The sequence below is a fragment of the Salminus brasiliensis genome, chromosome 24 (genome assembly GCF_030463535.1).
Source record: "Salminus brasiliensis chromosome 24, fSalBra1.hap2, whole genome shotgun sequence".
Lineage (NCBI taxonomy): Eukaryota > Metazoa > Chordata > Actinopteri > Characiformes > Bryconidae > Salminus > Salminus brasiliensis.
Genome location: NC_132901.1, coordinates 16,562,654 through 16,588,827, shown reverse-complemented (window position 1 = coordinate 16,588,827; position 26,174 = coordinate 16,562,654). Strand labels below are relative to the sequence as shown.

The 26,174-nt window shown below is 41.2% G+C and overlaps 1 protein-coding gene across 33 annotated transcripts in view; it reads left to right on the top strand.

Annotated features, from left to right (window-relative positions):
• Window positions 1-26,174, top strand: part of ptprda (protein tyrosine phosphatase receptor type Da) — a 617,722-nt gene that overhangs the window by 340,123 nt on the left and 251,425 nt on the right. For all 33 annotated transcript variants that reach the window (XM_072669660.1, XM_072669680.1, XM_072669689.1 and 30 more), the window contains exon 9: window positions 7,525-7,561. The gene's annotated coding sequence lies outside the window, so the exon portion shown is untranslated. The remainder of the gene's footprint in view (window positions 1-7,524; window positions 7,562-26,174) is intronic.

Below are 26,174 nucleotides of genomic sequence, written 5' to 3'. Positions count from 1 at the left end.
TTTACCTTAACCTACACCTTAATCTACACCTAAGCCTTACCTTAACCTACACCTTAACCTACACTTTAATCTACACCTAAGATTTACCTTAACCTACACCTTAATCTACACCTAAGCCTTACCTTAACCTACACCTTAATCTACACCTAAGCCTTACCTTAACCTACACCTTAATATATGTATAATCCTTACCTTAACCTACACCTAAGACTTACATTAACCTACCCCTTAATATACACATAAGCCTTACCTTAACCTACACCTAAGACTTACCTTAACCTACACCTTAATCTACACCTAAACCTTACCTCAACCTACACCTTAATCTACACTTTAATCTACACCTAAGATTTACCTTAACCTACACCTTAATCTACACCTAAGCCTTACCTTAACCTACACCTTAACCTACACTTTAATCTACATCTAAGATTTACCTTAACCTACACCTTAATCTACATCTAAGCCTTACCTTAACCTACACCTTAATCTACACCTAAGCCTTACCTTAACCTACACCTTAATATATGCATAAGCCTTACCTTAACCTACACCTAAGACTTACATTAACCTACCCCTTAATATACACATAAGCCTTACCTTAACCTACACCTAAGACTTACCTTAACCTACACCTTAATCTACGCCTAAGCCTTACCTTAACCTACACCTTAATCTACACCTAAGCCTTACCTTAATCTACACCTAAACCTAATCTTAACCTACACCCTAATCTATACCTTAATCTACACCTAGACTTTACCTTAATCTAACCATATTCTACACTTTAATCTACACCTAGACCTAATCTTAACCTAACCCTAATCTACAACTAAACCTAACCTTGACCTACACCTTATTCTACACCTAAAACTAATTTTACACTAAATCTTAAACTACACCTAAATTGACCCTTTCCCTAACATAAATTTGCACCTTAACCTACAGTTTAATCCACACCTAAACCAAATCCTGACCCTTTTTTCTAAACATAACCTTACCATTAGTGAAATGAGGGATCCTCATTTCAGACATCTTAGTTTTGGTACATTAAGGAAGTGTAAATGAACCTTTAAAAGTTCCATCCAAGTCATCCCAAACACATTCAGAGATGTTGAGGTCTGGACTCTGGGCTGGTCAGTCCATTGTTCTGAGAACAGTAGCAGCTTCAGTAGCTAGATTTCTTCTTCTGCTCGCTTTTCTCAGTAAGAACATCTTGTTCCGTTCCACAGCCTTTCAGACCTCTCAGAAATGTCTGCTGAAAAATTAAGAGCTTAAATTAATTAGTACATAATCACTTTGTTTACTGGAGATTAAATAAACAAAGGGAGGGGTTTCCGACTGCCTTTGCACAGTGTTGTATTTTGTACATGCTTCAGACATGAAGGAGCATTTGGCTGTTCATGCTAAGAGACCTCCTGTTTCAGAGAGGGAGAGCGAGAGAGAGAGAGAGAGAGAGAGAGAGAGAGAGAGAGACTGTAGGCAGTGCATACACTAAACTGTCATAAAAGAGTGAGTTGGACAGTGATGAGCAGATGGCTTATATTGTGTGTCTGTGTGTGTGTGTGTGTGTGTGTGTTTGTCTGTGCATAGCATTGTGTCCTCAGTGGTTGCTTTACTCAGTGAAACAGATCTGGCAGCTCCAGGCCTCTTTGGCTATGACAGTGGCAATTATCCTTATCTGTGTCAGCACTGGCTGATGGTGCTGCCAGTCAAACACTGCCGAGTCGTGATTGGCTAATGAGGATGAGGTGGAGACCGTCAGTCTGAAACCGGTGCCTGGTGGGTGCCTTATTTATTTATTTATTTATTTATTTATTTCTCCCTGAAGACATATGGGACAACAAACTGGTGCACAGCAAGAGTCCACACACATACACACAAACACACACACACACACACACACACACACACACACACACACACACACACTGGCATGCAGTGATTTAAATAGTTTTTTTTTTGTTGTTGTTGCTGGAAACAGAAATAGCTTTTCTCTGAAATAGAGCTTTACACAAGAACATCATGCTGTCTGTCTATCTATTTCTCTGTTCTCTTAAATGCTTCTACTTTTCAGTAATACCCCTCACAGCTGATGGTGGAAGATCTAGGAGGAAGAAATTTCACCAGCTGATTGTTGTTGCAGTGGTGGCTGCCCCCAGTGCATGGATTAGTAAATAATACTAGACTCCTATGAGGAGAGCTTTGGAGATTTGGAGATGTTTAAATGAGCACAGTGATGTAAAACCTCTGCATTTTGGATGAATATTGACTGTAATAATAATATAATATAATATAATATAAATATATAATAAGCACAGTACTCTAAATACGTACCGTCAGTGTCACTGAGAAACCTAGCATCTCCATATGCAATGTGACATAATGTTAACCTAGGAGGTGTTCGCTACATTGTGTCAGAATTTCATGATGAATGGACCAATTGAAATGCTCCAAAATATATAAATTTTGTTTATTTATTAATAAATTCATATAAAGACTTTGAGTTAGTCAATTTACACTGACACTTTTTTTTTTTTTTTTTTTAAATTCAGATGCCCCCGACACCCCCCACGGCCCATGTAGCTCCACCTGTAGCAGAGTTTATAGGCATGTCCGATCCCCTCGGAGGAGTGAATTGAGTCTTTGCACTTTGTGTGTGTGTGTGTTTCTGAGTGTGTGTGTTTGGCAGACAGACTGACGGCCTTTTTAAATTGCCCCTGGGCCTGATGGGAACCTGTCAGGAGCAGGATATGCCTGGAAGAGTATGGAGAAAACAAAGAGAGAGAGAGAGAGAGAGAGAGAGAGAGAGAGAGAGAGAGAGAGAGAGAGAGAGAGAGGAAGCAGACAGAGAATGGCAGTGTTGAGCGAGCAAGGGTGAGACACTGAGCAGAAACAGTAGAGAGAGAGTAAGAAAAAGGTAAATTTTACACCTGCAAGACAAAAACTGTTAGAAAAGTTACAGCAAGAGGGTGAAAGAGGACGAGAAAAGTGGAGAGAAAAAGAACATGTCCCAAAATAACTGCATACAGGTTGTGTTATTCAATTCAAACAATGTTTATTTTGTGTGTGGGCATGTGTGTGTGTGTGTGTGTGTGTGTATGAAAGGTCACACTGTTAGGATAGATCATGTGTATGTTTTTTTTAGAGTGTAATTCAGCTAAACTTATCATGGTGGCACATTCGCAGCCTTAAGCCAGGGTTACGTGATTTGTACCCCGATTTAAGCCCTGATTCTCAGTCGACAGAGAGAGTCGAGTGGTGTGGACTCAGATTTCTGGCCTCCCAATTGTGTTTCAGGCAGTTTTAATTTAATTTTAATTTCACATTCCACCTTAAGTGATGCAGCAGCCACATTCTGGACCTAGTACATGGCCAAAGCTGCAGCACCATTTAAGCACCCAAGGCTTTATCCAACCTGTCTACTCTACTTTGTCATGTAGAGGGTTTAAATTTCAGCGTCTTTATTAGAGTTGTAAGGAAACACTGATATATTGATGTATCACAATGTTGTATTTTTACCGATTGTTTCGTCAATTGGAGAGAGAATTGAGTAGTGTGTGAGGGGGGCAGACCCCTCAACCACGTTTCAGACCAGTCTGAGCATCGACCCGACTTTAAGGTGTAATCTAGTACCGGACCAAGGGTCCCGTCTATTTTTTCAAGATACAACAACCGTTTTCACCATTTGTGTTGGACACAGATGGAATTTGGCCTCTGCTTTTAACTCATTCATGCAGGTGAGAAAAGTCGTAAGTGTGAGTTTGCTAATGGACCCAACAAGAGCCTGGGTATCGAACCCACAACCCTCTTAGCAATAGCATGTTGCTCTAACCGATGAGCTATATGGTAGAGTGTTTTTTTTATACTATTAGTCTAAAAGTTATTAGTATAAAAGTTTTTTCAAAACAAATCTCACAAAAATTGCAATATAGCAGTCGTCTAGTGTTTAGACTTTTACTCTAATAAAGTCTAATAAAGCTTAACTCTCTCTCTCTCTCTCTTGTTAATTGTTAATATGACCTGGCTTGTCCTAACCCAGCTGAACCTGAGCTCAGATAATCTCTGATCCTCGCTTCATTTTTCCCCTGCCGTGTTTTCCCCTATTCTGACGTCCTCTGCTGCTTAAAGGTGATGTGTTAAAAGCAGGAAAAATGGGCAAGCAAAAGGGTCTGAGCCACTGACGGCAAAGCGAATTGGCTCAGGGTTCGAATTTGCAACCCCTGGGCCATAGTGTTAGACCGCCGAGCCACTCTGAACCTCCAGGGGCTTTTCTTTTTTGGATGGTGACTGCTCAGTCCAAGGTGATTAAAAACTTGCTTAACTGTAGACAGCAACACTGGCGTTCCAGCAGCTTCCAGGTCACGACAGGCCTGTGCCTTGATGGTTCTTCATTTCCTCTCAGCTTTCAAGCCTGGACAAAGTGGCTAGACCTCTCAATAAGGTTCTTTTTCTTTCTCTCTCTCTCTCTCTCTCTCTCTCTCTGTCTCTCTCTCTCTTTCTCTCCACTTCTTGCATGTATTCACAGAGCTGTGTCCACTGACCTTTTATAGACCAGTGTAATTAATCAAACAGTGAGAGAGTGATAAGAAAAAAAAAGAGGAAGAAGTGAATGAATCAGCATGGGGAGAACATGCAAAAGTAAAGGCCAAATACGATATTTTATGTTCAAATTAGTGCATGAATTAATTAATAATGCATAAATTACAGTTCGGCACATTAAATTAACAACATACAGCCACCTATAGCAGACAGCCATACTCCCTTGTTTCTTATGGGTGTGTTTTTTGTGCAGCACTGTTTCCTGACCACACAAAGTGAACTTACCTTCGGCCAAAGGCCTGCCTTATGAGACTACAAATAGTATAACACACACACACACACACACACACACACACACACACACATACCTTCTCTGCTGAATGAATTGTTTTTATGAATTGTAATTAATCATGCACTGTTGATGTAATGTCACGTCAAGTTGTTACCGAAACATTTCCAGTGACTGTAATTATCGGAAACCCAGAAACCCAGCGACAGTCAACTTCTAATAAAACTGGAATATTTGGTGCCATTGTTGCCCAACAATAGAGTCACTCCAAGATTTCCATCTTTCTTTCACTCGCTCTCCTTCATATGCACACTCTCTCTCCTCTATACTCTCTCTCTCTCTCTCTTTCTTCTATACGTGCACTACAATAGAGTAGAATAGAGTCCGACTCTAATGGGACTGCCAGGCTTTGTGTTATTCACTCAACAGAGCGGCACTTTCACTTCATCTTCACATTGGAAACACTATTCAACACAGGCTAATCTCTCTCTCTCTCTCTCTCTCTCTCTCTCTCTCTCTCTCTCTCTCTCTCTCTTTCTCGCTCTCTCTCTCTCTCTCTCTCTCTCTCTCTCTCTTTCTCAATTCTCCTTGTAATGTTCCTTCTTTTTTATTTTCCCTGTCGCTCTTTTTTTTTCCTTGCCTTTTTGTGCCCTTTATTAACAAAACCAACACCAAATCTACTCTGTTTCACTTCTTATAAGTCTTAGCAGTGTTTTTTTTTTCTGTTTCTGAAAGATAAGTGAGAGTTTGTGAGGGTACTAGGGGGGCATGCAATGACTAGGGCATAGTGTTGTTGAGAGGACATTTGAGGGACATAGGAGGCATTTTGACACATAGGAGAAAAAGAGACAATATAAGGGTCATGAGAAAGATATCACAGTGTTAAGAGGACATTATAAGAATATATGAGATATTGAGAAAATATAAGAGTTGTGAGAAAGATATTACAGTGTTAAGAGGACATCATGGGGACATAGGAGACATTGAGGAAATATAAGGGTTGTAATAAAGATATCACAGTGTTAAGGGAACATTATGGGGACATAGAGAACAGTTTATATAGGGTATTATACATAGGATGCACTGAGGCTAGCAGGCACCGGACATCGATTTTAATCTCGGTTCAAAATGAAAATGACGGGTTAATGTTGAAACCTAACTGTGGCTTTACATACATTTCCAACATTAGACAGAAATCGAATTTTATTTAAAAGTCTGTAACAACGCCAACACCAATGTTCGACAGACGTTGAATTAGTGGTTAACACTGTGACGCAACAACATTAGAATGTCACATTGTGTGGATGTTAACATTATGACATTTATCAGAGGTTGGGTTTTGGTCACCATACCTCACAACTAAATGTTGGTATTTTAGGTCAGTTTTGACATTGGCATGTGACGTTTGAAAGACGTTGGATTCTGGTTTCTTAGCAACACAATTTATTGAATAAATTGAATTATTGTTGGTGTTTCCTAACATTGAATTTTGGTTCCCTTGACATCACAACCTTCATTAGATAACATCTATCAACATGCATGGCCAGCTGGGAGGGGACAGAGAGGGGAACATACAAGAGATTACAGTGACACAGTGGGCACTAGGGGCACAACAGGTCTGTATGGGGCTCACATGGGTGAAACTAGGTGGATTCCAGGTGGGCATGGGCTCTGAGTGGGTTTGTTCATGTGCTGTTACTGGGACCCAGTTGGGCTTCCTAAATGGGCCCCATTGTCACAGCCCACCTTAATCTCACACGGCTCTCATTTAGGCCCTATGTGCAGTGTATGCAACACAGATTTAGGAGATATGATGAGGTTTTGACAGGGCATTGGGGTGAGAAAGATGGCATTGGGGGACCTAATGATCTTTAAGAAATCTAAGGATCTAAGGAACATGCAAGAGTATGGGGTGAAAATATTCTGAATATTTTGGTTCTGTAGTCTCTCTCTCTCTCTCTCTCTCTCTCTCTCTCTCTCTCTCTCTCTCTCTCTCTCTCTCTCTCTCTCTCTCTCTCTCTCTCTCTTAATTCTGCTGCCGTTCCTTGTTCTCGCTCTAAGCTGCAGAACAGTCTCTGACCTTTTTCTGGCTGCCTGTGCTTTAATTACGCTCTAGACTCCAATTCCCACATTCCCTAGCTGCTCTCCTCCTGATTGGGTGATGAACTTTAGGCCAGTGAAGCGAGAGCTGATTGGTTTCCTCAGCAAAGGAGAGTTTGGAGTGGAGGGGTTATCGCTAGTGTCATAGTTATTGTTTTATGCAAAAGAGGAATGTGTGTGCATGTATGGGTGTGGTTTATTGGAAATAGTACTCATGTAAAGGGTCATTTGGTAATTGGAGGTCTGTGTGTATGAAATAAGTTGCATGCTACCTTTATTGTTGGATGCAATAATACTAGACTGGACTACTACTGGAATACTTGAATGGGTTTATTTACATGAGTGAAGACAAACATTTTAGGAGACTCTTTATTTTCTGAAAATACATCATCTGGTGAACAAGGTCCCTAAAAACGGCCTCCAGACTGATTTCTGCTTAACACAGATTTATTTACAGCTCCCACTTCCCATTAACTGTATTGAAAAATTCACATTATTAAAGAAGACACAGATGCTATAATTGCATTGGTCTTAAATATTATTAATCAGTTTTATTTTGTTTGTTTTTTTTTTGTTTTTTTTTTGTCTTTCAGCTCTTCAGTTGTTGGGACCATTCCTGAGCTTAGAAAGGTAAGAATAATACTTTATACTACACACACTGCTGCTGTTGCTGCTATATACAAGAACTGTGAGGGACATTTAGAGGGTGTGTATGTGTGTGTGTGTGGGGGGGGTAATTTTGGGGTATAAAAAGGGGACATGTGGTTGAAGGATGAATGGACATTTGAAAGACATAAGGAGGACAAAAGGGGTTCTTTGGGTATTTTGGGGGGAAAGAAGGATGACGTAGGGGCATTAGAGGATGTAGACACATTTGAATGAGTGAATATGGGGGCTTTAGGTGGATATAAGAAACATTCGGGGCACATCTGAAAGAGGGACGTATGGAAGGGGGACATATGGAAGATGGACGTATGGGGATTTGAAAGACATAAAAAGTATTTTCATTATCTGAACATTATCTAAAAGTCATTATCTGAACATTGGGCATTTGTGGGACGTTAAGGAGGGACAGGGACATAATGACTTTATAAGGAGTCATTGGGTGGACATGGGGACATGGGGGAATATTTGATGGACATAAATGGCATATAAGGGAGCTATAGCTGACCATAGGGGACCGTTGGAGAACATAAGGACATGGGGTGTTAGAGGGAGATTTAAAGGACATAAAGAGTATATGAGGGAGCATTGGGGACACACACCCACACACACATACACACACACACACACACACACACGTGTGCACGGACACACACTCTATCTTTTGCTCTTTCTTTCTCTCTGTCTGTCACACACCCTAACTATCTTTCTGTTTTACACACACACACACACACACACACACACACACACACACACACACACACACACAGTATAATCATCGTCCTGAACACCGTCCTGCCTTGGCGCCCTCAGAATCCTGCTCAGCCAATCAGAGTCTTCACTGAGCCATGACTGACAGTGATAAATGCCCGCCCCCTCCCATCATCAGCACTGTTAACAAGAGCAAAGCATGCTGGGTACACGCTGAGGGTGAAGAAAATAGGCTCATTAATAACCAACTGTGTGTGTGAGTGAGAAAGAGAGAGAGCGAAGGGGAGAGAACACAGAGGAGACGGAGGAAAAATGGGAAGGATGGATAAGGGCCCGAACAGAGTGAGAGACAGAGAGAACAGACAAGGACCACACTGAGAAAAGGTGGTAGAGAGAGGAAGACAGGGGGAGGTGGGGAGAGAGAATGTGGAGGATGTGGAATCATATGTGGAATACATATATGATGAATGAATATGTTTAATAATGAATTCTGAATTATCATTAATTAGGACATTAGGACAATCACTTTATTTTGTGGTTGTACTTTGCTTCATGATCAGACTCATTTTACAACCCTGTTATTTTGCCTCTGAATGAAACATCCAGGCTCTTCTTTTATTGGCTGGCATATGTCTCCAAGATAGCCCACAGTAGAAGCACGGCTTAGCTTAGCTTATTTTAGTCTCGCCTAACCTAGAATATCTTGCCGGATTGTCTTGCTGTCCTCTGCCTTGTTTGGTCGGGGGTGTCAGCATTTAGCCTTTTAGCTGCTTTAGTCTGCTCAAGTACCACAGACAAATGCAGATACTAGAAAAGGAACACCATCCATACAGGAAGGCCATGAAGAGAACTTTACAAGAATATTTCAGTTTTGCAAAGCTTACTTTTGCAAGGGCAATATATGTTTAATGTCATGTGCTGAACTACTCTCTCTCTCCCAGATGAGTGGGTGGGAGCAAGTCTAATCAGGCTTGAAGTAACAAGTTAAGGTGCCAGTGCCACAATGGCTATGTACCCATCTGACTATGCCTCATTCACTAATTTTCCTCACAACATAAGAGGCACTACAAAGGTATCTGTGAGACAATGGGACGTACATTGAGTGATGTTACTGGAACATTAAAGGTATTAGAAGGACACAGGTGGCATTAGGGGGACATACTCGAGTCAAATCAAAGTTCACTTATGTAGTGCTTTTTACAGAGGCCCCACAGACTTCCTGTGATCTAGAACCTTTTGTTGCAAATGAGTGCTACATACCATGCGGATATAAAAGGGACAAAGAGGACATTATGGAGACATAGAAGGCATTAGGGGACTAAAGGGGCCACTAGGGGGCATTAGGGGACATGTTAGGGTTCTTTGGGGACCACCAAGGCAAATGGAGGGTGTTATGGGTGTTAGGGGATGACTAGAGGACATCAGGGGACATAGATGACATTAGGGGACAATAATGGGACATAAAGGGCATTTAGACTCTTAGGGGACCACTAGGGGACATCGATGGCATTAGATGACCTAGGGGAGCACTAGGAAGACAATTGAAAGGGCATTGGGGACAATACGTATACCTTAGAGTGTATTCAGGGCTACTAGATGTGCATTAGGGGAACATACACACAGTGGGGCATTGGGGACATTTAAGGCATGACGATATTCATGGGATGTAGCATTTGGGAGGTGCAGATGGGCATGTGGGCATTAGGGGGGCACAGGAGGCATTAGGGTTAAATAAGGGAGATTGCAGGGGCATGGAAGGTATTGGAGAGACATAAAAGAATATAGGGACATTGGGGCATGATGAGGCACATAAATGGGACACATACAATATTAGGGGACATACAAGGCATGAGGAAGTGCTAAGGATATAAGGGGAACTTAAAAGGTGTTAAGGAGACGGAGACTGTGGACATAAGGGCATTAGAAGCCATGAAGGCGTGATTTCTGGATGCTCGGAATTCCATGGGACACATGAGAATAATGTAGGGGGTACTTATCTACACACATGCACACACTTGTCCCTGGTGACTTATTGGAGGTGAGTTTGGGACAAGTATTCCCATCCCACTGGCTCTGTTTATAGAAATCTCCATCACATCCATTTGGCCATAACACACAAACACGTTAGCTGCTGCTGCCGCTGCTGTTGTTTTTGTGGATGGACGAGAAGATGATCAAATAAACTGAGTTTACATTTTAAGCTTAAAAGATTATTTCGGAAATTCATCCGAGCAGGAGAGAGCATGGCTGAGACTTCCAATGGATTGAATGAGCCTGCGCCCGCAGTGGAGCAGAGAGAAGCAATTTCCCTTCCTTTCTTCATTCCTCAGGCTTTCTGCACACATACAGTTTGTTTACAATAAGTGGAAACGTGTGCGGTTGTGAGAGAAAAAAGTCTGACCAAAGAACATCAACTTGATGAACATCTAAATCAGGGAAGAGTGTGTGAATGTATGTGCATGGAGGTTTATAAGCTAAGTAAGTGTGTTTAGAGAGGTGTGTCTGAAAGGGCTTGGGTAACCACCTCTAGAATAGTTCATAAAACAATACCTAGATTTAGAGTGTTATTCATATTCACCATAATGAGAAACTGTAGCTCCACCTCAGTGTATATCACAATACCTACATTTAGAGTGTTATTAATATTCAACCCTAATGAGAAACTGTAGCTCCACCTCAGTGTATATCACAATACCTACATTTAGAGTGTTATTAATATTCAACCCTAATGGGAAACTGTAGCTCCACCTCAGTGTATATCACAATACCTACATTTAGAGTGTTATTAATATTCAACTCTAATGAGAAACTGTAGCTCCACCTCAGTGTATATCACAATACCTACATTTAGAGTGTTATTAATATTCACCCTAATGAGAAACTGTAGCTACACCTCAGTGTATATGATATGTATATAATGATAAGTGAGTATACAGATGAACCCGCTTCTTGAATGGTATAAGCTTGGTGAACTTGTGGCTTGGTGATTAGTTTCTGTAGCCTAGCTAGTTCAAGTAGCAGTGCATTAGTTTACTTAGGCCACTTCTCTACATCCAAAATGTGGGCTAACTTCTTTGTGTATGCACAGAGTATCTACAACAATCTGCTTTCATTGGAGACCAGGTGGACTCTTAGCATAATACAGAATTAGCCAGTGGTTTAGTCACGTCAGGTTCTGTTAGTGCTCTGCTGTCATCCCCCTTATACACAGCCCACTGGCAATCTATCTCTCTCTCTCTTTCTCTCTACACCTGTTTTGTCTTCTCTCCATCTGCTGACCCCTGTTCCCTCCTTTTTCGTCCGAGTCGGAATGCTGAAACACACGCCTAACTCTTTGTTAGTTTTTTGCTGTCATTTGCTAAGCTATTCACGTAAAATTACATGATTAGTTGCGTAGGTTATTATGCATTGAAATGATTTTACTTTCAAGTTATGCCATGTATCATCATGCTCCATACAGCACTTCTGTTCTTTCTTTCCCAAAAAATGACCAAAACATGGTACAACTGTCAAACAAGACTGTGCACAAAATTATCTCCTCTTAACAACTGTAATTTGTAAGGCTTAAAATACCCTTATTTCTACTGAGAGAAAGAACCACAGAAACTACTATCTCTCTGTTTCTCACTCTCTGCCCTAGGGTTCGTTCCTGGTCAACTGGAACACAACACCACATGAATAACAATCGTTGTACCGCCATTCATGGTTACCGAAGGTTACAACACCTAAATTCAGGACAGACAAAAACACACAGTAGTAATTCCTATGTTTTATTCCTTAAAAAGCCATTTGCACTGTACACTAGACTATGCAGAACACTGTACAGACACTATATCAACTATATATACATAATATTTATAACGATTTAGGTCAAGGAGATTACAAGAACAACCTCAAATGTGTACAAATTGTAGCTCCACCTCAGTGTATATCACAATACCTACATTTAGAGTGTTATTAATATTCACCATTATGAGAAACTGTAGCTCCACCTCAGTGTATATCACAATACCTACATTTAGAGTGTTATTAATATTCAACCCTAATGAGAGACTGTAGCTCCACCTCAGTGTATATCACAATACCTACATTTAGAGTGTTATTAATATTCAACCCTAATGAGAGACTGTAGCTCCACCTCAGTGTATATCACAATACCTACATTTAGAGTGTTATTAATATTCAACCCTAATGAGAAACTGTAGTTCCACCTCAGTGTATATCACAATACCTACATTTAGAGTGTTATTAATATTCAACCCTAATGAGAAACTGTAGCTCCTCCTCAGTGTATATCACAATACCTACATTTAGAGTGTTATTAATATTCACCCTAATAAGAAACTGTAGCTCCACCTCAGTGTATATCACAATACCTACATTTAGAGTGTTATTAATATTCAACCCTAATGAGAAACTGTAGCTCCACCTCAGTGTATATCACAATACCTACATTTAGAGTGTTATTAATATTCAACCCTAATGAGAAACTGTAGCTTCACCTCAGTGTATATCACAATACCTACATTTAGAGTGTTATTAATATTCAACTCTAATTAGAAACTGTAGCTACACCTCAGTGTATATCACAATACCTACATTTAGAGTGTTATTAATATTCAACCCTAATGAGAAACTGTAGCTCCACCTCAGTGTATATCACAATACCTACATTTAGAGTGTTATTAATATTCAACTCTAATTAGAAACTGTAGCTGCACCTCAGTGTATATCACAATACCTACATTTAGAGTGTTATTAATATTCAACCCTAATAAGAAACTCTTGCTCTGTAGCTACTGACCTTTCCCAACATCGTGTCCTTGGTGATAGCACACTGGCTACTGACCTTGCCCAACATCGTTTACACATGTCTCCGCCCTCACCTGATCCTGTCCGGCTTTTGTTTATCAGATCTTTTTTTTTTTTTTTTTTTAAGATACACAGTCTCCCCTGCCCCTCAGCCAGGGCGGAGTACGAACATCAGACTTTCTTCCAGTGTGCAAAAAGACCAGAGAGCTAGCGAACCATGAGGAAGCATGGACTGAATTTTACTAAATGTGTATTGAATTAAATGAAATGACAGCACCTTTAATATTTAAATTCCACAATGTATAAGCTGACATATAGTGAATAATATGAATGTACACTGGCCAAACACATTACGTCCTGAGGTGAATTTAAGCAGATGTTTCCGTGGAGCTGTTTGTCTTATTGTATTGTATTGTACTCATGGGGGTGTCGGTGGGGGATATAACCCTTACCTCCAAACAGCTTGTTATATAATCCCACAAGAGGGCTGTTACTGTATGCTTATGCAACGCAGCTGGAGTGGAAGCCCTGTATCTCAGGGTATTGCTGCTTGTCCCTTCAATGTACATGTTGACTAAGGTTGAATAACAGAGGCTTTATTTATTTAATTACTTATTTATTAAAGTTATTCTGGATCAAGTTTGGATCATCTCCATTAGAAATGTTCCACACCCAAATCAATCCGTTACCAAATGACCACCAAAATAATCTTCCTTTATTCCAACATTAAATCCACAACACATCCAAATGTCTTTGTAAACACCTTCTCATCTAGAGTTTCTTCTGAATTAAAGAGTTTGCGCCCTTTGCTGCAGTATCAGCCTCCACTCCTCTAGTAAGGCTTTAAACTAGATGTTTGAAACATTGCATGGAGGAGAATGTGATGGCTTTTAACTATGAGAGCATTAGTGAGATCAGATACTGATGTTAGATGATTAGTTCAGGATCGTAAACGCTGCTCCAACTCGTCCCAAGGGATGGATGGAGCTCCATCACTCCAAACACTGTTCCACTGCCTCTGGTGGTTCTAGGCCCATATGTGGCTACTCCAGAGTGTCCCATTCTGTCGGTTTTCTATAGAGATGAATAAATCTGGTGCGCATTAAGGTCCTGGATCCTTTTTTGTGGATATAGTGTATATTACATCAGATTGTACAGATGGACTGCAGTCTGTAGCCGTATGTGATTTACCTCCCTCCCTTTTTTGCTGCTCTCTTTAGACATTACATGGGACAGTGCTAGCATCAGCTAGCATCTCTGTCTGAAATGGGTCTGGCTCCGTTAAGCAATGGCGGATCTGTCTGATTATAATTCCACTCTCCTGGAGTGCACGAGGCCATGCTGCTTGTTTGCTATTGATTTTATTTATAAGCTCTTAGATTTGATAGTGCACAAATCAGGCTGATTGTTTAGGAGTGCGTGCGGATCAATAGCGTGTGGCTGCGGGCCGTCCGCCATGCAGCCTCTCAATAGGACCAATTTAAAGCTTTAATTAGCATGATCTACTCGCATTGCACCACAGCACACAAACACACACACACACACACACACACACACACACACACACACACAGAAACACAAATATAAACACTATATTGACAAAAGTATTGGGACACCTGCTCATTCATTGCTTATTCCAAAATCAAGGGTCTAAAATCAAAGGTATCTCTACTGTCCAGAGAAGGCTATCTACTAGATTTTAGACTTTTAACGACAAGAGTTAATGAAGTTAGGATGTTGGATGATCCCCACCCCACCCCATCTCATCCCTAACTCCCCAACTCATCCCAAAAGTCCTGGATGGAGCACCACCATCATTCCAGAGAACACAGTTTCACTGTTCCATAGCTCAGCGCTGCTGGGGGGGCTATATACCCCTCTAGCCCACGCCTGGCATTAGGTATAGTGCCAGTAGGTTCATGTTTATCTGCTCTACAGGCTCCTATTCTATTCTCACAGTACTTCTCTACACTGTACAAGCTGTGTGAGTGTATGCATTGGCACATCTGTGTCAGCACGTAGCTGAATGCATTCATTAGGACATTTGGACATATATACTGTATATATGTCGAGTCAAACATGTTCTCCGTTACTATGTCCCAAGAATTCAACTTTGGATCCATTTGTCCACAGCACATTGTTCCTGATGTCCTGGTCTTGGTCCAGGTGTTCTCTGGAAAACTTTGGTCTGGCCCATGATGTCCTGATGTATGTGGTCTCTTTCTGATGGTAGATGCTACGCTTTTATTTTTGCTGTGCAAGAGCTACCTGTAGATCCAGCAGTGACATTTTAGGATTGTTGGAGACTTCTTTATGCATTGTGTGGTCCGCTTGCTGACTTGCTAAGACTGATCTGGCCATGTTGGCATGTAAATTATAGTGGAACATCAGATTTCTAATTTCTTTAAATCTTTTCCCAGACTCAACTGCATCTACAACCTTCATTCTGAATTAAGCTCTTTACCTCCATCTCTCAATATTGTTCAAATAAAGATCAAATGTCCATATTTAAATATGTTAAAAAAAGAAAAGGTTTTTCATAAAGAATATATAAAAAACAAACCGGAAAACAAGACAAGACAACCACATTGACCATTTGTGACACAGAAGGAATTTGTCTTCTTATAAAACACATAGTGGACAGTAAACACACACGCCCGGAGCAGTGGGTAGCCATTGCTGCACCACCCAGGGAGCAGAGAGGGTGAAGGGCCTTGCTCAAGGGCCCAACAGTGGTAGCTTGCAGAGCCTGGGTATCGAACCCACAACCCTGTCATCAATAGCCCGGAGCTCTAACCGCTGAGCCAGCACTGCCCCAAAAGAAGTGATTGGAGTTATAGAGAGTGCGGAGTCAGGTGTGTTTGAGCAGACACCGGTATTACGCTCTAATGTGCGGCACTTTAACCGACAGCCATAAAGCGGAACACCCTGCTAAACTTTCTCCAGTAGCTCCAGTAGAGGACTGGTAGTCATAAATGAAATTGACACCAGTAATTAGAGCCACTCAATAATAGCTGTAACTCTGGGTCCAATTAGAGGGGCTGACGGCTCCCTGCAAAAACAGCATTATGGGATTGTGTGTGTGTGTGCGCGTGTGTTTGGGTAGGGACAGGAATCACTGGAGTGACCTCACTGCTGACCGAGGCTGCTGCCCAGCAAGAAAAGAGATTTACAGCTAAATCAACATGCAGAATTAAGTCTGCTGCTGGTGTGAGGTCCAGTTCCAGTCCCAGAACTGCAGTTTTTTTGCTGATTAAACTTATCAGGTTTATTATAGCGGCTTAAATCAGCTGAGTAGGTTAAAAAACACATTTTCAAAAACAGTTTTGGACTTTGTAAAGTGAGAAAAATAAATAAATACATACATTGCTGGTTTGTGAATTAAAATCGCTTCGCTCTCAGGCTCTTTACAATCAGATTCTGAAATAACACTCCACAGGGAACTGTATACCATGACCATATAGAGCAGAGTGGCACACAAGAGGCCTTTACTCTCTTCTGCTCAAGAATGACAAATGCTAAGAACTTCCTGTAGACTGGGATTTCTGCCACTGCTGGTAGACCCATATAACCATTCGCTTCGATTCATTTTTGGGTATTTATAGCCCAGTCATCTTTGTGCAGCACCATCTGCAGGACCCTGAAGTTACTACCGCCTTAAACATGCAAGTTTTTGTCTGTGGATCTTTAGAGAAGTACTGCCAGTAGAGTTGGACTCGCTGGAGCAGATAGACATGAGTCTATTGGCACCATGACTAATGCCAGGCATGGGCTAGAAGGATACAAAGTCCCCCAGCATTGAGCTGTGGAGCAGTGGAACTGTGTTCTCTGGAGAGATGGATGGTGCTCCTTCTAATACTTTTGGGATGGACCTCACTAATGCAATAAATTCCTTATAGCAATGCTCCAAAAATCGTATAGAAAGCCTGCCCTTAACATTAGAGACAGTAACTTCAACAAAAGCTATTTTAATACCCTTGATTTCAGAAGAACAAATGAATGAACAGGTGTCCCAATACTTTTGTCCATATGGTGTCTATCCAGTTTCCAGTGTGGTTTTCAGTTCTAGTGTTCAGTTTTGACTGGATTAAAAGGCCCCAAACACCACAATCTGAAAACAAAGCATGGGTGTGTGTCTATAGCATAAGCCCCGCCCCTCTGTGCCCACTTTAGTCAGATGGGTTGGACCCAGAGGCCTTGTTTTGTTGATTGACAGTGGTTTCGGTAAAAGCCATTCGATTATTTTGTTACCCAGAAGAGAGCCATACAGTTTAACATCACACTGATTTACTGTTAAAGAAATATCTTAACGGATACAAATGTAACTGTCTGTGACTCTGATTCACCTGTGTGAATTCCACACACACACACACACACACACACACACACACACACACTACTGTCTCTCCATCAGACTGACTGAGACTGATAAGCTTTTGCTGATCAGTTAAGCAGCAAGTGAGTGGTGTGTGTGTGTGTGTGTGTGTGTGTGTGTGTGTGTGTGTGTGTGTGTGAGTGATACCATCATATCATTTTTCAAATCTTTGTGGTCAACTCAGTTTGTCTTAATCTGACCACCTTTATACTGCACTGGTCAAGATAGATAGAGATAGACAACGAGAGAGACAAAGAGTGTGTGTGTGAGAGAGAGAGAGAGAGAGAGAGAGAGAGAGAGAGAGAGAGAGAGAAAGGAAGAGAGAAAGACATGAAGAGGGAGGTTTTTAAGATTAGATGAAATCAGTGATCTAGATCACACACACACACACACACACACACACACACACACACACACACACACACACACACTTTGTGTGTGAACATAATGTGTCTAAGTATGTCCTTATGTCTTACTCTACCACTACAACTCATATTAAAGGACACACTCATGCAAAAGTGTGTGGGCAGTGTGGTCCTGTCCTCAGTGTTATTGCTTGGGTCTGACTGCTTGTGTCAATACACATCTCTTACATAACTCCTCATAATCTCTTCCGTCATACACTGCTGCACTACTGTCTCTCCGCTCCTTTCTGTGTGTGTGTGTGTGTGTGTGTGTGTGTGTGTGTGTGTGTGTGTGTGTGTGCTTTGACCGCAACCCTTATGCAATGACATCAAATCCTGATCAAACTAATCTATCAGCTCTGCCGGACATCAGACCAACGTCCAGAGATCAGTAACATTACATAAAGTTATTTATCTCTCCCTATCTCTCCCTCTCTTTACAAAAAATTAAAGTTCAGGCTAAATAAATGAGAAAATAACTGATTCCAGAGGGTGTTTACAGTTAATTCAGCTTAGCGTAGTCACAAGTTCTCCTAACTGCCTTTATTTATTTGTTTCCTTGTTGTTGTTTTTAATAGTCTATAGCCAATCACCAAGCCCACTCATTAGTCCTCCAATCACATGTGATGCTCCCGACACTGGGAGGGTGAGAAGTGACACATGCCTCCTCCGAAACATGTGCAACCAGCCACTGCATCTTTTCGAAATTACACCAGCCGACACGCTGGGAGGAAAGCGGCAAGTACGCAGCCCTGATGTATCAGCCAGCAGACGCCCGTCACTGAAGCGATGTTGGGAGAGAGAGAGTGATCTACCCACCTGGAGAGACCAAATTTTGCTCTCTCTGGCTCCGGCTGCTGATGGGAGGCAGCCAGACCTGGGTTTGAAACCAGCAATCCTCGGGCCATACTGACAGCTCCTTAGTCCACCGGACCACTCAAAGCCCCTGAACTCCCCCTATCACATGGCTGGAGGCCTTCCTATTCTCAGATCTCTCTGATCATGCAGGACTGTGGTGTTTTTTATAGAATTCAAACTGATGATCTCAAACTGATGAGTCTCTTGACAAGCAGGCGGTTAGACAGTTGCACCACTGTAGAGATGTGAGACCATCTCCATATCTGTGTCCATGAAAGAACATAAAGGTAAGCTTACTCAGAACTGTGCTTTTTAATGTGGTGCAATTTCACAGCTCTAGAGTGGCCCTACAGTCTAACTGCTGCTCATCAAGCGCGAGGAGGTAATCAGTTCAAATCCAAGCAAGGGCTCAGTGCAGTATTGGAAGTCTTCCAGTCTGAGGGCATCATGTGATTGGGGAGTTCTGACTGATATAGGAATTAACAGTAAAGGAATTCAGGCAGTGTTTCTGATAAAGTGGCCAGGGGAATAGCTGTAGAGAGAACAAAAATGGATGAACAGAAGACTGTTGAAGTTTGTGGTCTGACTGTAGAGCAGGTGAATAATAAGATCTGCTTACTGTTGAGCTGAAGTTTAGATTGTAGTGTAGGTGTGTGTGTGTGTGTGTGTGTGTGGTTGTTTATGCTGTTTATCTGGTTTAGGTTAAAGCCCAGTCAGAGCCAGTCTGAGCTCATTCTACAGTGTGACAATGGATCTCTCACCCCACACACACACACACACACACACACACCATGCTCTTTCAGACATGCTTCCCTCTCTCTCCTCCGCCCCTTACACACACACATTTACCCACAATTCTCTACTCCATGGCGGATTGATCAGTGGCATTGTGTCTCTCGCTCCATCCATTTTACACTCCACTGTTCATGAAAGACTGTGGCTATGCTCATCTGCAGAGAGAGAGAGAGAGAGAGAGAGAGAGAGAGAGAGAGAGAGAGAGAGAGAGAGAGATAGTAACAAAAAGCAGAAGGGAGTGAGACAAAAGAGAGTGATAAAGAGAGGGAGGAAAAGAGAAAAGAGAGATAATGTTATTATGAAGCTTCATGCTTATGTTGATGTTCGTCCCATAGCCCCTTCATCTGTGGTCAGTGAGTGGAAGTACAAGGTAGGGGTTTCTAATAAAGTGTCCAGTAAATTGATGTATAAGGAAGGTGTTTCTAATAAAGTGGCCAGTGAGTGGAAGCACAAGTAGTGATTTTTAATAAAGTGGTGGATTCTTTTATTTACAGATCATGTTTAGAAATCTAATGGAGGTTTAGGTTTCTCGACAAGGCTCCATCCTCCCCCTCCCTCTGTTATTGTGTCTTCACTACACTACAACTTTCATGCCTTTTTGGTGCTTGGACCCCTGCAGGCGATCTCTCACAGTTTGACGTCCCCCAGCATGCTGCTTCCTGCCAGTTCAGTGACAGCTTCCTGTTCCATCGGCCGCTGCCTGTCTACGAGACGACAGATGCTGTCTCCACAGCAACTGTCACTCAAAGGGTGAATGGGCGGACAGGAATTTTCTTGCATGTGGAACAGCCCTTCAGCAGCCAGCCATCCGAGCACAGGCAACCATTACTGAGTCATTCCACAGCTCCATGTGTTAACTGTTCTGACATTGAGCCCTGAATAAAAGAGCAGTTTTATGTAATGTAATGTACATATATATATATATATATATATATATATCGTCAATGTCAGGCAAAAATTTTGTATCTCTGTTTTTGACTCTGAGGGTTTCCTGTGGTATCTAGCACCAAGACATGCCCATGACCCAGTGAATTTCCAATTTCCAAATGAAAATATAAATTACACTATAGGGACAAAAGTATTGGGACACCTACGCATTAAACTTATAGAAGCTTTTATGACATCCCATTCTAAATCCATTGGCATTGCACTCAACACTCGGCAATACAGCTCTGTACGTGTCTGACACTTTGTGGCAATAACACCACTCACAAATTTCACCAACTTTTTGCTTACTATTAAAGTACCACCCTGGAATTCTGTGAGCTCTGTGGCAATGGCACTCAATGAATCACCTGAATACAATGATTTAAGAGGTGTGTCCCAATACTTTTGTCTATATAGTGTATTGCAATGTGCAGATTTATTACAAATATAAACAAAACATATTAAACTGAGTTTTATTTGAAATGTTGATCTGACCTGGATGGCTGGCTAGTCCAAGATTTGTGCAAGAACCTTTGGGCAGAAAGACAGAGAATGCATAGAGTAGAACGTTCATGATAAGAGAAGATTGATAGCATTTGAGGACATTTAACGCTAGTCTCAATGTGGCACTGTTAGCTGAGTTATACAACCAGTGTGTTAGCATGATAAGCCTTAGGAGCACAACAGCTCTATTACAGGGACCTTTATATTGTAGGATGTACAGATAGTACAGCGGGGCCTTTGCCAGCCACTACAGCCCTCTATAATTTGCCCATTTGTCATTCCTGTCTTTCTTTTATGGTGCTACAGTTAAGGCAGTCATGTAGCATAGCCAACAGCTTAGCTTTGCACTCCAGTTTCATCTTTGCCAGAAGGGCAGCACCTTTAGCATGTTTGTTCAAGTCTGGCTACATTTTACAAGCTTCTGAGGCCTACAACTGTGCCATGCTATTTACTGCAGTGTTTTGATACATTATTTATGATATAATAAGACAACCTACAGCATATACCATTTGATGATAGATGATAAAACAGTACATAACATTATACAACATTTAGATCTGATCTCGCAATCTGATCTAACCACTTCGATATCTGTGATAACAGCACAGCTTTTTCACTCCGCTGATGCATTGACATCAATTGAAAAGGCTTAGATGAACCAAAATCCTTATAGGCACGTCTGTTCACTCAGCGGCCATCTTTGCAACCTTGCCATGCAGTATTGTCCAGTCACACAAGACCAGCCTCCCATCTCTATGAATGGGGAAAGGCCAAACTACTTGAAACTGAAGGTTTTAAATCACTGATAAAATCTGATGAAAATCTCATGAATAGTTTGTAGAGTTTGGCTCAATAACACACAACAAACCTGATTGTTCAGCTTATGCAAATCTCCAACACCAAGGGGGGCTTTCCCCACTAGCACGTCTACCCTCTTTTTGCTGAAGAGTGGGACTTTATCCATAAACCGACATCATGTTGATCATTTCTCCCATTCATATTTCCACTAGTCTCCAGTCTCCTCATTTACTTCAACATTTCTAGGGGTCTGTCTGTGCCACGAAAGGTGATCCTGATAGTATCCACAGTTATCTTGTTTGTGTACATGGTTCTGGTCCTGGTGTGTTGGAATTGCTATTGTTGCATTGTAACTTTTTGACAGTAGGAACGAACAGTATTAAAGTCACAGGCACGAGACGAAAGTTCAATCATCACAAAAAAGCTCAATTGTCACATTTAAAAATCTTCAAAACATTTCTACCAGAAGACTCTGGAGACATGAGGGCAGTACATCAGATATCTAATCTTGACAATTAAGGAGTTGAGCACAGTGTTAGCAAGTTATAACTGTTGATTGTCTTTGGCGTAGGACATGTCTTCAGCCCAGGTCCTGCAGCATTGGGACTCCTGACAAGCTTAGAGGCAGGGACCAAACTGGTGGTGGTGAAGAGAGGAAGGATGGAAAGATGTGACGTCACTTCTGAAAGCAGAAATGTGCAATTAGAGGTCTTTTAACACTGGCTACATATTAAGCAGCAAGTGAACAGTCAGTTCTTGAAGGAGATGAAGGAGAAATGGGCAAGCATAAGAATCTGAGCCACTCTGGAAAGAGCCAGATTGTGATGGCTAGAAGACTGGGTCAGAACACTTCAAAAAACGTAGGTCTTGTGTGTTTATTCTGGTCAGTTGCTACTAATGGTTCTTTAAACAATGGCATATAAGAACAAATTGTGGTTTCATTCTATTAGAGATCGGTGAGTTTGAGGAACCTTTAAAAATGTTAATTTTCGCTCATAGAACCATTAGCAGCACCATCATTTTTTAGAGTACCTTTAGAGCCCAACCAACAGCAATGGTGGACTACAAACACAGCAATCCCCATAAAGATTATCACGCTCCTATTCCTGCACATAGTTTGCGACGTCCCTTTTGTTCAATATGAGCTTCTGTTTGCAAAAATAGTAGTACAATTAGAGTTAGCTTGTTCGAGATAGTGTGCTCATTAGCATTGCTAGCTGATGATGCTGTTAATAGTCGTCTTCCCCATCCTACTAGATAGAATCTGTTGATTTAGCATTGTTTAGATTGATTTGATTAATCTCCCTGATTGAGGCGAGGCCTTTTCTGCTTCATCAGTGCAAGCTGTTCCGGCACTTTTACCAAAACAATGGCTTTCCGTATCCCATTTGCGGTTTGCGATTAGCTTCAGCTTGTTTTGTTTACTGTGGGCAAGTGCTTATTATGAGGACATTTTGTTATTTATTTGTTTATTTACTCATTTATCCTTTAAAAAATAAAGCAAGGCCTATTTTAACTTCTTTTTTTCCCCCTTTTTATACACCGCATCGACCCAAATACTTTTACTTACACAACTCCAGATAGAGTAACAAATCAAAAGTTTTATGTGACACATCAACATCAGCACTTGTGCAAGTTTCGCCAGCCCACCGCTCATTAAGTCTTCAAAACCTGACGTCTTCGTTATGACATACCTGCAAAATCGGCACTCGTGTACAGAGTGCCATTGAGCAGAAAATGGCCCACATTGTGAAAGCGGACATTTGATCCGGGGCATCAGGACCTGACTGCTATGCTCCTGTCAGTTTTGGGGTGTTCTGTTTCCATGCCTGCGAGGCTGCTGGTTTGGAAGGCCCTTCGTACGTGTCCCTGCTCGTTTCATCCCCCTTCTGCTCCCTCTTGCTTTCTGATTATCGACACGTTAGACTTCTCTCATCCTCTTAGGGAGATACGGATCCAGGTGAGAGCGAAACTCCGTGCAAAATTAATTTCTTCTGGCGCTTGCTTTGCCCAAGCAACCCTGATTGCATCTCAGCTTACTTTGATCACATTCAGATCACATTCTTATTCTGATCCAAGGTCGCGATCTACGTCTGAATTTCCTGGGCGTTACGATGACAGAGGCATTGCTGGAAATAATGTTGCCAGATCCATTCTCGCATGCAGTTTCCTTTTTTTTAGGATTTACTTTTTGTAGTTGAATTTAATAAACTAACACAGTTTAAGTTACAGTCGCTGGAAAGAGTGAAAACATTTGAAGTTGAATCTTGTTTTGTGACCGTTTGCATTCTTTACATTTGTACCATATTTTTTGGTCATTTTTTCACATTCAAAAAAAAACCTAAAAATTAGAATTTTGACAAGTTGAACGTAAATGTAATTCATTACAAAACTAGGTAATTCATTACATAATCCCATTACACTAAAACACTACTGTTTAAAAGCTTTACCACAGCTTTCATTGCCTTAAGCAGTTCAAGTCCAGTGAATAACCTGAAATGGTACTTGAAAAGGTCCAAAACCTGAAAAATGAGGGACTTTTTAAGGAACAAGTCATTGCTTGACAACTTAAAGCTGAACTGTCATGATGGAGGTGAAGCTTAAGCTTTGAAATTTGATGCAAACAATTTACAAAGCCTTCGACTGTATAGAAGCAATGTTGGATCAGACTGTAACTGCACTCCCTACCGCAGTATTTAGACAACATAGCGCATCTGGATTGCTATAATAATGTCTAGAAAAACGTTGGAGCTGCAGTAAGAAAGTTTACATTGCTAAGATGGCAAAACAAGAAATTCATTCAGCACTGCCCGTGCACTAAAACTTGTTCTGAAACATTTGACTGGTAGTGTTACTTATTGAATGTATGATAGCAAAGTAACAGTAAAGGCTATACATCTTCTAAGGGTTTGCTTTTAAAGCCCCATTCCATTGGGATTAAATGGACATTGAGTCCTTGGATATTATAGAGAGCTACTCTATGATTGCAGTTCCAACCAGTGAGTTTGCCAATGTCAGTAAACCACAGGCTGAATTATCTACTGTTATTCACCACTCACCCACTCAGCAGCGCTCTGATCATTTTAGTCCTATCCGGATACGCCTTCATAATTTTCCAGCCAAACATTGTTATACATTGAAAAAAAAAAAAGTTTCAGACTGCTACTGCTACGGCTACTATTTAGTCTCCGAGCATGCAATTCGTTCCCAAACTCAACTTTCCAAGTGATGGATGGCTTGGAAGTTTACTTGGGTTTCTAGAGTTTACTAGTCTCAATTACTTGATCTGAGAGGTGGATTTTGGTCGCCATCCTCTCTTCACTGGTGGAGTTTTAGGGCGAGGCAAATAAATAAGATTAATCACATACATTTGAAGCTTGTAACAGACATTACCATAAATTTGAGCCTTGCTTGACCCAGTGTTTGAGCTTGTAAGCCGTGACTTTTCCATTTTAACTGACTGAAATCCTGGTTAAAGTACGTTTTGTATTTGCAGTCAGTGACATATCTAGAAGCCTATTTTTTTGTTTGTTTTTTAACTAATCACCTTCATTGTGCATCCAAATGTGATTTGTTGATTCGTAATTGTGTTGCTGGTTTATTTGACAAAGGTATACCTTCAGTCCAGTTCCTGAAGACCCAACCAATGAGAAATGAGAAACCATGAGAAACCATGAGAAACCATGAGAAACTAAATCCTCAAACCCCCCTTTTCTGACTAACTGAGGATCATCATACTGAATCAAATGAACTCAAAATTGCAAACATTTATTTATTTATTTATTAGTAAATAAATTAGGAAAACCCCAGGAATCCTTAGGGATTGAGGCTTCCCCATCGATCTACACAAAATCATCAGCCTGACCAGAAATTATGCAAACATCCAGGTTCTAATAAAATTCTAATGCCATTTCAGCTTTAGTTTTTCCTGTAGATGAACAAAAATGGCATTACTGTCGATACATTTCAGATGCCATCACCATCACATCCCTAGCAAAAGTTTATCCCAATATGACAACTTAATTTGGCCTGATCGGAATGTTCTCTGGCTCTGTTTGAAGCTATTAGGATAGCCAGCCAACCACTGAACCGCTTGGAAGTGAATAGTGGGGGAAAAAATAGCTGATTTTTACAATTTTCCCCAACCTATTACAAGAATTGTAGAAGTTGAAACATTGACTGAAGCTCCTCAGAGAGCAGCTGACTGGACTGCAGGCCTCAGTGCTGATAAACAGTCTGCCCACACGACTGCAGCAGTAGAGCTTTGGCCATTTGATTGAATCCCGCAGTCAAACAGAACCTCATTATGGAAGCTATTAGTCTGGTAGAAGAGGAGTGGAGCATTGACCATTTCACTGTGGAAGACGTCAGTACTCTGGAGCTGTACATCCCAATT